The sequence below is a fragment of the Bacillus rossius genome, chromosome 14, assembly GCF_032445375.1.
Source record: "Bacillus rossius redtenbacheri isolate Brsri chromosome 14, Brsri_v3, whole genome shotgun sequence".
Taxonomy (NCBI): Eukaryota; Metazoa; Arthropoda; class Insecta; order Phasmatodea; family Bacillidae; genus Bacillus; species Bacillus rossius.
This window is the reverse complement of record NC_086341.1, coordinates 8,864,602-8,878,027: the sequence shown is the minus strand read 5'-3', so window position 1 is coordinate 8,878,027 and position 13,426 is coordinate 8,864,602. Positions and strand designations below refer to the sequence as shown.

Sequence of the window (13,426 nt, the reverse complement as noted above, 5' to 3'; positions counted from 1 at the left end):
GGCCCTTGCATCCACAAACCATTCCATCAAAAGTACTTCAAGTTCCTCATATTTTGGTGTACAAATGTATTTTCTCTTCTTAGAAAAACCACCAAACATTTTTTTCAATCATTTCGCGATTTTTCACAATTTTGTTGAGAGTTGAAATCGGCATGCCTAACCTCTCAGTGAGTGAAACACGAGTTGCCTACCCTTGTGCTCATCCATGCACTTTGAAAAGTTGAGTTTTTCATAAATCGAAAATATTTTCCAATTTTTTACACGCTGCCATCTTGTTAAAATATGTGTAGATAAAAAACACAAGTCAATTACTCGCAGAAAAAAACTAACGTTTTCCCTTATTCACAATATTATTTTTTGCCGACCAGGTTATTCTTAACAGACGTTGACAAAGATTTAATATCGGAAATGTATACAGTACATAATCCTGAATGTATAAGTTAGTGATGAACAGCATCACGTGCTAACATTTTCTCAAAGTCTGCTTTTATTAGGCCAGTGTTGGCAGCCTGTCAGTACTGTTTTTAATGAAAAAGCTTTTCGAAAAATTCACGAGCTACAGCGCTAGTGTTCCCAACAGTATTTTTGATTTGGTATTTCACACGATAGTGATATCTTCATAGGTAAGATGTCCATGACAAACACGGGAATAATGAATTTATGTAGGTACCGCATAAACAAACAGCATAAATTGCGGGAAGCAGATTATAGGTGCGTTGTAATCAATGGGAATTTATTGCTTTGCATTAAATGAGGTTAAAATTGGCCTGAAATAAACTGGTGCAAATAACGGGAAAACGTAAAATGCAGTAATGTAAAATCGGGGTTCTACTGTACTTTATACTGTAGAAAACATTGATCATCCCTAAATCAGACATTTATTTATTATGACTAAGAATCATTCAAAAAAAATTTTTCATTGCTGCCACCAATTAAAAAGAGTCCTACTTGGTTTGAAAACTGAGAATAGAAACAGGTTTAAAAAATAAGTATTTATTCAGGAGAAATGGTTGATCTATGCATTTCACCTCAATAAAATTTTAAATGTATTACATGGGGCATCTTATAGTCTGTCCAATGTCAGCATTAATGTTAATAATTAACTTTTTGTTCCAGTTACAATTGTTTAAGCTTTAATTCAGCAGTATAAAACTAAAAACTTAATAATTATTTGATTTTGTAAAATAGTTTGTATTTTATTTATGATATTGTTTATATGAATGTATACTATATAGTATAATTTTTTTGTTTTCTCTTATAAATTTACAGTCATGTTCTTGAAGCATGTGAAGTTCACTTTTGGTGTATTTCAGCAGAGAAGCAACATAGGCGTATGCGCTCTAGTCAAAACTATCTTTATCATCTTTTTTGCTGTGTTATATACATTATGTCAGTGAGGATTTTATGTCATTTCAGTACTCCGTCTTTTATTTAAATCCTTGGCTAACATCTCTGTAGAGGCGGTATTATTTTAAAGAATTCTGTGTCAAATTTTGTATCCGATTTTCGTATCATAAGTGCGTTAGCGACATGAGAACACGTGAATTTGCTCATTACCAAGGTTAATGTAGCACATCTCTGTCAAGTACTGAACGACTGGCTCACATTTTGTCTATTATATTTTTTTATTTTTGTTTTTGCAAAATTGTACATATGGAAAAAAAAATTTTAATTGTGCTTATCTGGTTACAATAATAATGCTACCTTCCCATAACAGAGTAAGTAATGTCTCATTTTAATGATAGCTCTTTACAGTAGCCCTATTATATTCAGGGTCTATTATTTTTGTGTTCAGGCCTAATTCATGAATTAGAAACGTATACCCAACACGAGAAATAAGACATTGAATGTTTGCATGTGAGAAGAAAAGCATCTGAGATAAGACGTGGGTAAACTTTTTCGGTATACATAATACTTCCCCTGTTTTTGCACTGACACTGGAGAATTTTGGCCTGGTGATGAATCAAAATAAAGCATTTAATTCTGAGGTAGATAGGTGAAAATTGTTTGGCCCTGTAATTTTTATGTTCAAAGGACAAATTTGTTCAACAACTTCTAGTACATGACATACCCAATTTAGAAGTAGAAAATGAAACATAAGTTTTATTTTTATTACAAGATGAAATGTGTAGAAAATCAGAGTCATAGAGAATGATTCCTGGGATTCTAAACTCTTATTGTAAAATAAGTATTTAATGGATATACATGTGTGACTTTGTTAGGAACAAGACTTTTTTAACGAATTGCGATAAAACGAAAATAACGTTGAAAAGCATGTGAATACACCATATACCTAACAACGAAATGCAATAATTAAAATCACAAAACTGACCATCATATTCAATCAAAACTTAACTTTAAACACAAATACGTAATCTTTCAAATATTAAATATAACTTAAATAATTTATCCAGTGTGGAATTTGTACCACAATTTAATGAAAATTTTTTTTTCTACATTAAGACTTTAGAACATTTTTTTAAACACAGAAATATTTAACAATTTGTTTTGTGTATTAAATCATTATATTGAAAAAGTGCATTTTTGATCATTCGAAATAATTTTGTTTTGGAGAAATTAGTATTGTGGAACTTTTAAGTATCGTAGTTTTTCAGTAATATGCTTTCTGTTTTATTAAACAGATATCATGAAAAATATAATCATAAACACTGAAATCTCCAATTTAAAAATTGAATCGGGCCTGAAAATAAAACCATAAAAACTTATATCTACGCGTTACAAACAGTCTTGTGTTGAATGGTCGATATGCTTCAAGCGCGCAAGTGAAGGGGGTATAGTGTCACAGCCCCGCCATGGCTCCCCCGCGCACACGGTGTTTTAAGCCTCACTGTTGCACAAGTTCGCACAAAAACTTCACTCTTTTGATTATGGATGCGTAGGGGCATGCATATTTCGCGAAAAGATTCCGAGACTAGCTGAAAGTTAAAACACTGTAGCATCGTCTGTGTTTCGTGATTGGACGAGTTTCTTTCAGGTACAAGTCGATTGTTTCAACACCAATCACAGTAATTCAGTGCGGAAGCAAACGCGTCCTGAGTGGCTCGGTCAAACAAGGCAACGACTTCTCTCGCAGGCGGCCGCCAATCACAAGGAAGAAACCGCTGGTGCGGGTGTACCTTGTTGCAGTCTAATAGGCGTTCAGATTTATTCGCAATAAATGCCTGCCCCTATGGATTCGCTAAAAGTCATTGTGCACACTGAGGAGATAATGAACATTCAGCACTTAAGGGGCCCCTGCCTCGTCAGGGGTGAATGTGAATCAGTGAGGCGGGGTGACATTCATGACACTCGCTGGTGCTTCTAGCGTGGTATCATCTCCGAGCAAGGCTGTTGCCTGGCGCGCAGTCTTTCCATCGTGCGTAGAACAACTACGAAATTTGAGCGGTGACCATAACATTAGATGGGGTAGAAACTAAGAAAAAGGTGTCTATCTGCCCTCAGCGTATTCTTCAGTGCTTTTACGAAACATATCTTACTCTGACATGTTGAGCCATTTTCAAATCGCGCGGTGTTTCTTCTGAAGCACACCGTATGTGTGCCTGGATCGATGCAGTATTTGCAACCATAACTCTGGGCACGATTCAGAAGACGTGACATTGCCAGAGCTAAAATGACGGCAATATTGGAGTGTAACGAGCTGAGTCATAATCTTTTATCCTTTCTCGACATTTTAAAATGCCACACATGCGTCTGCATTGACTACTTCTTTTATAACAGCTTACGATCCCGGCAATATTACTCGACACCCTGTATTTGCAGTGGAGTTGAGTTTGGGTCTTGACGTATCATGTCATAGTGAAGATTTCTCTATTGCGGGAAGAAGTCTGATAAAACAAACTATAATTTTAGAAGTATAAATGAAGAATAGTTTCATGTGGGGAAGATGTTTTTACTGTAAAAAAATTGCAAGAATTAAATTGGTTTTCAATTCCGTAGATGGACTCCATCTTGCCTTTTTCTAAGCTAGTCACTTGTAATAACAATGCAGTATTAAAAGTAACTTACTTTAATTAATATGAAAAAGGAAAAAAAAACTCAGAAGCAAGTGAACTTAGGGTACCTATGTGAAACCATGGTTATAGAATTTTAATGGTATGACAAAGCAAATTATCACAAATTTGTTTTATATAAATAACTTCAGTACGAATTTCATTACAAACGTTTCAGTAGTAAAATAAGGGATGTAGTTCCAAGTCTACATTTTCACACTAGTTAGTAGAAAATGTACATACTCGTAAAGTGCCTTACGTGTTGACATGATTAGTAAGACTTATCCTTCTTAACAGTCTTAATTATAATAAAATAAAAATGTTTTATCATTGTTTAACCCTATTTATACTTTTTTTCTTCTCTTTTCAATGAGCTACGCTGATTTGGTTAGACATTTTCAAACGCTGGCTCATTCTTTCTTCACCAGTGTAAAAATTTAATGAAATTGTTTCCTGGATTTGTTACAACTCAAGTACTTACTGGAAATGTAGTTGATGTGTGACGAGAGCTAGGGTGTGGTTACTAATGTAGAATACTTTTATGGCCAAACAAAATCATAATGCAATGTTTTTTTTCTGTGTGTGCTTACAGTTACGTGAATCGGAAGATCATGTTGTCTCCTGAAGGCGACTGCAGCTAGCAAACGAGTGAGGAGAATGGCCGTGCTGCGCAGTCTTCGTAAAGCCGTGCGCGCCGACAGAATCCATCTCTCTCTCCGTTACGTTCGTGGAAGAATGTGTCGCGGACTTGACTTTTTGCAGCGCGAATCGAGGTTAGGTTGGCAGTGCCGGGGAGGAAGCGACACGGACCCTTCGCGCCTGATCGTAGCCGGGGGGGGGAAGGAAAGGGGGAACGAACCCCTCGTGCTGTGGGGATTTGCCTTGCCACGTGAGCGGACGGAGTGTCATCGTCGCTTTGCCTGACGGACATCCGAAGATGCGAGCAAGTTACCTGTCTTCATTACAATGTCCTGCGGCATTGCCAACTCAAGATGGGCATTACCAGTGCTAGTTACCGGGACAGTAACAGACATGTGCAATAACTGTCAAAATATGAATTTAGATATATTTAAAAAAAAAAAAAAAAGTTTCTTTGGCAAAAAAAAAGAACAAGGCTTCGACTTCTCATTTTGTACTTGCGGGGAAAAAAAATTAATAGAGTGGTTAAAAAAAAAATTTACGTGTTGACAAGTTGAATTGTTGCTGTAGTGGTTGAAGAGAGTTATAGTACGAATATTTTGATATGCATGTTGACTCTGAATATATAATATGCCTTCAAAAAGTACAAAATAAAAAAGTCAGAGGCACGCTTTTACGAGCTCCATTCTCGGGATCAGCAGCGTGTGGTTGGTCGTTTGTTGGGGCGGGGGCCCCGCCCCGCCGCGGGGTCCCCTCGAGATCACAGGAGCTGCTTCATGCAACACGTTAATGCATTTTTTTATATGTAGAAGAAATAATATTTCTTTATGAACTAACTGCAGAGATGCAAATTGTAATCATCGTCTGACGAAATGAGACCACAATATCCTTGCTCGCCCGTTGTTTTTTTTTTAATATATATATTTTTTTGTGACGTCTTATTTTTGTTTTGTGCGTACACATTCCAGAAGAAATGATAAATAAAAAAGCAGATATTTTGCTTTTGTTCTGGAAGGGATATAAGGGCATCAAAGTTTGTTTGTTTTTAGTGTACATTGTGTACATTGTAAAATTGGCATCCCACTGAAGGTAGCTGCGAGGCGAAGATCGCGCTACCTCTTAGATTTAAGTTATTGGGCAGTCTTCATCAATTGCAACAACTCTAGTGCTTTGGCTATACATGGTCTTGAACATTCCATTGCTTAAATAACTTGTATTTTTTTTCTCTCCTATTTTCTCTTACTTTCGGCTTACACAGATTGAAACAACGTCTGCTAGGCAAAACATTGAGTGTGGTGAGGCGTATGTTTTTGTGTCGTAACCAATAAATTATTCTTAAAAATTTTAGCGTCCTACATACTTTTTTTTTGTTATTAAATTAACACTATCTTCTTGAAAGCTGGGTATGGTGGTGGACTAACAGAAAAAAAAAGTATCTTTTTTTTTAGCGGTAACATTTTTTAAAAAAAACTTCAGAGCAAGGCTGCTGTGGTCGACACATACCGTAATTGTAGTCTTGTTAAAAAAACATTTGTGTATGTTGATAGTTGTCGAGCGATTGTTAAACCGCGAACTCATTTCACGCGAGGGATGCCACCTGTCGAAACTCCAAATGCGCCCACCACGTCCCACCCACCTTTCACACGTCGTCTCCTTCGCCCCCGTTTTCCTTCTTCCCCTCCGCCCGTCTCCGTTCTCGCTTCCGGCGATCTGTCCGCCACATTCCGTCGGACCCTCTCGTCCTCTTCACTGCCACGATCACGCGTCACCCAACGGCATCCCGAGCAGTGATCACCCATCGTCTTTTTTTTTTGTTTCCATTTTTGCTGTTGATGAAAAAAAAATAATAAAAAAAAATCACAATTGTTGGTACAAGAGCAGTTATTTTAAGATGCGTATATTTTTTCCGCCCACCCACCCACCCACCCCCCAACTCCATTTCCGTGTCTGATGAATGTGATGCCATCTGGTGTGCTTGTGTTGTGAATTTTTGCAGAGAAACTTATTTTATGATACGTTGTAAATTGTGTTTTTTAAGTGGGGGAAAGCGAGAGATCATATAGAATATTATTGTTGTATAGATTGTTACCAGTTGAAGTTTTTTAAATGTTGAAGCGGGCAAACAGGTGGCCCACGACTCGTGTAACAAGTGCTTTACTGTGGTATCGATCCCGATCCGCTTTTTTTAAATTTTTTTCTGTGTGCACCGTGACGTCACCCCAAGAGACACCCGTGCTTATCTGCCGAGATTTCTTCTGTGTGTGTTAGCCGTTTCAGGAACAGTTGTAATGTTGATCATTGATGTGTTTTTTTTTTTTGTTACCTCATGCCCACTCTAATCAAGTCACCTTTGTCTGATGTATGTACATATAAAACATGGACCACTATGTAATATTGCAGTTGTTTGTACAAAGAAATAAGAAATGTTTTATGGATTATGAAAGAAAGAAAAAAAAACAAAACGAATTAAATTTGTAGGATATTGTTTTTGAAGAGCTGATGGCTTATTTCAAAAGTACTACTAGCAGTTAGCTCCTTTTTTTTTTTTAGTATTATAATTGTTTGTGTTGATTCTGTAAATTTTATGAAGCGACTTTGATATTATGATATTGTGTTATGACTTGATTGTTTATTGTGATGGTAGTAGCCGAAGTGTATTTTGGAATACGCCATTCGCACTCTTTTGTGTCACCTTGCATCCGGACATTTGATCATACCATTTATACCATAACCTGGCTGAAAAGTTGAGCAGTACGAATGAAACACATTCTCAAACAAAATGTAGTTTTTATAAACATTTGTCTTCTACATCCTGCCATAGAATTTAAGTGTGTCATGTCATTACAGTATTGCTACACAGTCTCATGTTTTTAGATTAGGAATAAGTTCCATCCATAAAAAAAATATTTTTTTCCCCCAGTGTACATTTTTATAATGCTACCATTCCTAATTTTTATTTCTGAGGCTATATATATATGAAGTTTTACAAGTACCACAAATTGTTACCAACTTAAAATATAAAATTATCAACATAAAATAATTTAAAAAATTAAATTGAAGTCTTTTGATTTAAATATCCTGTTGTGTCTATGTGATGTTCTTATAATTTATAATGAAAAATAAATGAGTTGAAAGTGTTGGGTTCCTAGGGGCTTCGTGGATATGAATTTTTGTAGCCATCATTATTCATTAGTGAATTTATTGTCTCAGTAAGTAAACAGTAAGTTTTATTATACTAGGGCAAAAAAATTTAATAATCTCTAGTCTAATAGAAAAATGGTTATAATAGAATTACTTAACTGTAAAGTACAGCAACCAACCTAGTTACATAACATGCAAGCTACGTAAAATTGTAGGTAGGTAAATTTTCAGTGGATGCTTTAGTGTAAACTTGGAGTTGGTTGCAGAAGAATTATAAACATTCTTTTACTTAGTCCAGTTTGTTAAACCTTATGCAAATAATACTTCTTTAATAAGTGTAAATGTTTAAAAATTTAGTCTTATTTGGATTTAAGTAAAAACTCAAGTATATATGCAATGTGTCAAAAAAAAACGTTAACCGTTCGTAAAGACGAGGAATAACTGTTCACTTAACTACAGGCTGAAAAAAACGAATGCATTTTCATACTACTAAAGTAAATGATAATTTTATTTCTAAGACAACACGGGACAAAAGATTTAAACCATTTAGACCCGTACACACAAAAATGGAAATAAGATTGTTAATTTTAAGAATTAGGTTTCACGGAAGTCAAATTTGCACGACTCGTGCAGAAAACTTGGACATTAAGTACATATTCATGGAATGCTATTTTAGTTGATAGGTTTACATGCTTTTGAGTAAAATAATGACCTACAAATGCAGGCAAATTCACTGAGTAACTCAAATACACAAAATAAAACTTCACTGTAACTTGTCCCAAAATCGTTGCTCGACACAGCTCGAGTCGGTTGGTGTTTTTAACTGACGAGATGTCCACAGCACCACGAGTAGACTTAATGGCCTGTAAACAAACAGGTCTATTTTCCTTACTGTGCAGTGAGAAAAACTAGATATTTAGTGATCATACAACACAATGTCAACACACAAAGGTGTTCTGTGAATAAACTGGGGTACACAATTGAAAAAAAAAAAATAACAGTGACAGGTCATGTAAACAAGACTTGACCAACATTTTTGCGAACCTACTGATCCACAATAGCGCAAAGGACGGTCATGCCCACGGGAGGGAAATGAATATATTTTATTTCTGTTATGGACACAGGGCACAGCAGCGAATGAGAACAGAGTAGGATGCAATTTTGGCGTGACTAGAGAACTGTTTATAATCAATAATATATTGTGGGAAGGAACTGTCTAGATATTGCAATGCTCAGGTGTATGTAATTAACGCAAAAAAAAATTAAAATGTTTCATTGGGAAAATGGTAGACCAAAAAATTTTTTACATAACCCAAATTAATTTTTATGTTGAAAAACTGGTGTTCTCAAATTGATGGTCAGATGTAGTGGGATATTCATTTGGTAGTCAATATAGTTATTTACTAACGCTACCAAGGGAAATTTCATGGGCTGAAGTCAAAAGTACGATTTCAATAATTGTGAGCCGATTTCGCACAAGTTGTTCGCATGGTCTGCTGTGTAGTCTCTTACTTTTTTTTTTTAAATATTTTAATACCTGAAAAGTACAGACGTTAACGACAAAAATGTCCAAAACTGAACTTTGCCGGCTAATTATGCAAAAAAGTATGTATTACACAGATATTTAAAAGAAAAAAATAAGTTTGGCCACTCAAAAATGTGTGCAAGTCTAACCGTGTTGAACACAAATATAAAATAGAGGTTATAGCCAAACATGTTCCACCCTATCTCTCAAGACTGAAAACCAGTACCAGATTGTCGACAAAAGGGCAAAGCTGTAGCTGCAATATTGAAACATACAAGCATCTGGGAAAAACAACAATATAATATCTCAGGACCAGCCCAATAACAACACGTCACTGAAGAAACACCACCACCTGTGTGACCAAAATGCACAATTTTTCAGGAGAGCTTGATAACTTTATGCATCATGCTGGAAATGAATGAACGATAGCTGATGTTGGAAAAAAAAAAACTGTAGCAAGGCATTCTGTTGGATTTTCGGCGAATTCGCTTTGCGAGAAGATGCTAAAGCTTACGTTTCAATGGAGAAACTAAAAACTAATTTTAAAAGATCAAACAGTTCCATTAACGCAATCAGTAAAGAGAAAGAACTAGCGGGAAAGCTTAACCTAGATCCTCATTTTAAAGAAGCGCGAAGAAAGAAGCGGATGTTTGATGAAAAGAGCAAAGATGAAAGCTGTAAATTCTCAGAAAAATAAATTTTAAATGGTTGATTATACAAAATATTAGATTGGATTGTGAATGTACTGAGGCGAAGGTTTCAAGCCAATCACAACATGAATAGTTTACCAATTGGGTTTCCCCAGTGGAACTGTTGAAGCGATGAGTTGAGAAGAATCAAAGAACCAGGCACTTGATTTAGCTTCCACAAAAACCAGGATGGATGTATTCTGGGATTCGAACCTGGGTTCTTCCGAGTGCGAATTCCATGTCCCTCGTGTGTGTTTGCCATTCTATCATTGTGACACCTTGCTCAGTGCTGAAGCTGTGTCAAAATTTTTATTTTTTATTTTTGGAATTATTCCATGACAAACAGTGCAGAAATGCAACGGCGTATGTCCAAAAAAACTGCATTAAATTAAAACCTGTTTCGCTGGCGGCCGAGTTAAGTTATCCAAAACAGCACTTATCAGATATGTGATAAAAAATAATAATGTGGATGCATTTTTATATCAACTGCTGACGCTACATCTATTTGAAGCAGTATGTCATTCAACGTAAAAAATAGACAAAAATGTGCAAAAAATGGGGGGGGGGGGGGCCATAAAATCGTTCAAACAGCTTATCGATGAACTGATTATTTCGCATGGGTCCGTTGTAAAGAATTTTAACCAACAATTTGCAAATGAGACGAGTGTGAAGCGAAATTTATTCTCAAACTTTTCACTGTCGAACAGAAAGTTTTAATTGTGTGTAAGTTTGCACGTAATTTGAAGGAATATTTCTGGTCGCATCAGATCCGGACCCCATGGCCAAAAATTATAACTGGAGATGAAAGTTGGGTTTGTTGGACAGTGATTGTGAGACGAAAATTGAGAGTTCCCAATTGAACTACTAGGCGTAAGAGAGCACGTCAGTAAATAATTTAAAAAAAAAAAAACGCCAAGGTAATTCTGACTGTTTTCTTTTATACTGAGGCCATAGTGCCATCAGAGTTCGTTCCAATGGGGAACTGTAAACTCTGAATATCGCAAGAGCGTGTTGTGACGTTTACGAAACAATGCATAGGGAAAGAGACCGGGGGGGAAAAATGGGCCATTGGCTCCTCCATACGCGAAAAACACGCCATGAAAAAACCTCGCTTCTGATCCGCGAGTATTTGGCACAACAAAAGGTCCCTAGTCTGTCCGCATCTGCAGGGCCGTATTTACGCGCAGGCTATCTAGGCTGAAGCCTATGGGCCCGCACCACAAATGAGAGCCCGCACCACACGACACGAAAAAAAAAATAAATTATGCTGCGATTTGGATCTTCTTATATTCTTAAAATACGCGTCGACATAGTGTCCAGTTGTTTTGTGTGGATTAATTGCGCCGAACTAAACTCTTCTGTGGAAAGCTGATATATGAGTTGTGTCAGCATTTAGAAAATTCCCATTATTTTCATTGGTTTTGGTGTCACTTAATTCCTTAACCTCTAAATACTGTTTGGTTAAATTGTCTAGTTTAATAATAAACTTTTTTTTTTTTTTCAAAATAGACAATTGATCAAAACTTATGAGTTTTGTAGGTCAATTAAAATAAACTAGCCACCCAGACCCAGGCAAGATGCACCCACTGTTTCACTGGAAGGGGATACTCAATATACCCCCCCCCCCTTACCCATTAGAGAGGGCCCGCACCACAGAGACAGCCTAGGAGCCCACAGGCGGTAAATCCGGCCCTGCGCATCTGCCCCACTAACCGGATTTAGCACCATTTGATTAACTGCGCCGAAAGGCAAGAGGCAAAAGGCAAACGTTTCGACGCCATTCCCGACGTAGTCTAGAAGACCACGGCGGAGCAGTTGAAAGCCCTCCTGAAAGAAGCCTTCCAGAAATGCGTCCAATCAGGGAATCAACGTTGGGGTAAGTGCAGATCACTAGCCGAGAGTGTTATTTTGAAGTAGACTAGTTCGAAGTAGATGTAAGCTTATTTCGCTGTTCGCCGTATTTTTTTTTGATCATATCTCGCGAGTGTATGTATACCCACAGACACACACTCATACCCACTCCACTTGTATTGTTGGGAATTTTATTTAACTCGGGAGAGAGGTATATTTGACAAGACCAATTTTTTAAAATATTTTAAACCAGAAATGCGTGTTTTATTTTTACATTTTCTTTGAACTAAAAACAGTTTTGTTTTATTATTTCATTTATTAGCTATCTAGGACAAACAACACACTTTAAAAAATAATGTATATTTTTAAATTCAACTTTGCAAGCAAAAGTTGTCAGCATATATATACTTATATATTTTTTTCTCTCTTGTAATCACCTGGTTTGATGTATCTTTAGATATTTGTTTTAAAATTTTAGAAATTTCACGTTAGTAAAATTTTTTTACGTAATAGTCTTTTTCAAAATAAAAATACCACATTTATTTTTGGCATAATACGCATACATATTTCTTGCCTTTGCGAGCCATTTGCTCATTTCATAACTTTAATGCAAAGGTTTTTTTTTAGTAGGGTTTAAGAACATAAATAAAGATTGTTTGTCTGTAAAGTCGGTTTACGGACGATAGTTTAACGTGACAACGTCGTAACAAAACATTAATGAAATCATTGCATTCTTTTATGAATAAAATTGAATCATTTTTATTGAATTATCACTATTTTGTAAGGATACAAAGAAGGAGTGAAATGAAATCTACAATTTAATTGATAAATTTACTTTTATTTGCACTCATTAATTCAAATATGTTTATTACTTTAACGAAGAGATTATTTTAACTATAACTTTTATACATGTTTGCTATTTAACTTCTTCCAATCTGTGTTATTCTGTTAAGGATAGGACGATGATAGGAAAAGTAGGAAACGAATGGGAATGTTTCAAGTTTAATGCGCCTCGAAAAAGTGAAATCGATGGTTGTTCCAATCGAGTGGAAGAGAGATAGATGCGGCGCAAGCGTACAATTAGCGTAACGGGACACTTTCGTACGTGCAGCCGGCGTTCATCGATTTATTAGACGTCACGTCAAAAATAATTGTAAAATTTATTAATATAGTTTTATTATAATCGTATCTTCAGAGTATCATCTAGCACATTTTTACTTTGTTTCCAAATAAAAATCAAATTTCCCTTAAACTGAATACTTATTAAGGACCAAACCAGGGTAGTGCGTTACCTCAGCAGAGTGTGAACGTAACCAGTAGAAATCTTAGAAACATTTTTTTTTGACGTGATAACGTCTTATAAAGCGATGAACGCCGGCTGCACGCACGAAAAAGCATGACTCATTGTCACGTTCCTCCTGAGCCGAGCGTGCAATAACCGGCCAACCACCGTGCGTGAAAATCTTCTATAATATCAAACGGGTTAAGGCGGGCTTTTTAAAAGCAGCAATTTAAAAAAAAATTATTTATTTGTCCAATTTCGTCATTTCAAATAAACAATTTATTGACAT

The 13,426-nt window shown here is 36.0% G+C and overlaps 1 protein-coding gene across 2 annotated transcripts in view; it reads left to right on the top strand.

Annotated features, from left to right (window-relative positions):
* LOC134539107 (nuclear hormone receptor FTZ-F1) overlaps positions 1 to 6,517 on the top strand; it is a 360,344-nt gene extending 353,827 nt beyond the window's left edge. For both annotated transcript variants that reach the window (XM_063380840.1, XM_063380841.1), the window contains one exon: positions 4,603 to 6,517. The gene's annotated coding sequence lies outside the window, so the exon portion shown is untranslated. The remainder of the gene's footprint in view (positions 1 to 4,602) is intronic.
* Positions 6,518 to 13,426: the final 6,909 nt, after the last annotated feature.